General features: G+C 41.7%; 1 non-coding gene across 1 annotated transcript; it reads right to left on the bottom strand.

Annotated features, from left to right (window-relative positions):
- Window positions 1-1,704: 1,704 nt before the first annotated feature.
- Window positions 1,705-1,787, bottom strand: TRNAL-CAG (transfer RNA leucine (anticodon CAG)). Its single transcript has one exon. It is a non-coding gene; the product is annotated as a tRNA-Leu (tRNA).

Here is a 1,787-nt window from a genome sequence, read left to right as displayed (position 1 = left end):
AGATGCAGACTAAAAATTATTTTTAATTTGCAACCTGATGGAGGTCAGTATAGATGGACTAATAGAGAAAGTCCCACACACTGCTAGAAGGCCAAATATTTTTTCAGAGCTAGATGCAGTTATAAATTATTTTTAATTTGCAACCTGATGGAGGTCAGTATAGATGGACTAATAGAGAAAGTCCCACACACTGCTAGAAGGCCAAATATTTTTTCAGAGCTAGATGCAGAAAAAAACTATATTCAGTTTGCAACCTGATGGAGGTCAGTATAGATGGACTAATAGAACAAGTCCCACACACTGCTAGAAGCCCAAATATTTTTTCAGAGCTAGATGCAGAAAAAAATTATATTCAATTTGCAACCTGATGGAGGTCAGTATAGATGGACTAATAGAATGATGCTATGCGCAAAAGATTTTACTTCACTAGGTGCAGTAAAAAATTGGTATTCTATACACAGGTGGTATATCTTGCAACACAGATAGGCTACTCCACTGACTAACACACTCTGCAATAGACCAAAAAGGATTAGCTTTGCTAGATTCAGCCAAATGCTGTGAAAAAAACTTGCACAGCACTGGCACAGACCTGCCTGGCAAAAACTGATAGGAACTGATGTAACCTAGTCCTGAAAAGGACTGCAATTACAATTAGTCTTTACTCCCACAATCTATCTATTTAATAGCACAGACCTGCCTGATAAAAGTCGTAGGAAATGCTGTAACCTAGTCCTTAAAAGGACTGCAATCACAACTATTCCCTACTCCCAAGCTATCTGTAGATTTGTGCGAAAATTGGCTTGAAATTAACAAGGTATAGCGCACACAGCAACAGCGGTGCCGTCTAACACGCAGCTGCAGCAGTGAGAAAATGGTGACGACGGGGAAAATGGCTTGGTCTTATAGGGCAAGGAAATGTGACATACTCTGCCAATGACACATGCCCTTGCTTGTGTGAAAAAAAGCACTTCGCTCCGTGTGTGCGCTGCTGATAGGCTGACAGATTGCACCTCCCCACTGTAAATGCGGGAAAGAGAAAAAAAAATGGAGATCTTCATTGTTCCTGCAGAGATCCATCCCCTTCCCCTCCCCCCACCCCGCTGTACACTCAAACTGCGTATTAACATTAATTTTCATCATTACTGAGAAAAAATCCAGTTATGATTTTGGTGCACGAACAGTTATTGAACATAACCTCGAACAGCCGAATTTTTCTCAAATCGTTCGTGTTCGTCGAACGGCTCGAACACCGCCCAAAACAGCTTGAATTTGAGACTGGCGAACAGTTAGAGTAGAACAACGCTCATCTCTACTTACTGGTAATTCGGTTTCTAGGAATCTTCCACGACAGCACCTTAGGAGGTTCACTCTCTGCCCTAATAGGGACAGAGAACACATAGAGATGAAATAGTCCCTCCCATTTTCCTATCCACAGTATTTTTCCGATGCCAAAGCAACAACTAACATATGCACAAAGAAACTATTTGATTTTCCCTGAAGTCTTTTGTGAAAGCACAAATTCAGGACATTTAAGATTTGCCTCAAGGACCCCAAGGAATATTGCCAAAGTGCCAACGTTGAGAATTGGTTTTGCTAAGCCCCATCACTTTTAGTTATCGATTTGAGATTGCCACCATTAGAGCGGACCCCCAACTAATCAGTAAAATGAGTGAAGCTGTACAATTTCTTGAAAGAAAATTCTAATGTCAGAAGTGGGATTTGAACCCACGCCTCCAGGAGAGACTGCGACCTGAACGCAGTGCCTTTGACCGCTCAGCCATCCTGAC

This window comes from Phyllobates terribilis, unplaced genomic scaffold (assembly GCF_046119375.1).
Source record: "Phyllobates terribilis strain yellow unplaced genomic scaffold, ASM4611937v1 Scaffold_65__1_contigs__length_7625178, whole genome shotgun sequence".
NCBI lineage: Eukaryota > Metazoa > Chordata > Amphibia > Anura > Dendrobatidae > Phyllobates > Phyllobates terribilis.
This window is presented reverse-complemented; position numbering and strand designations above follow the sequence as displayed.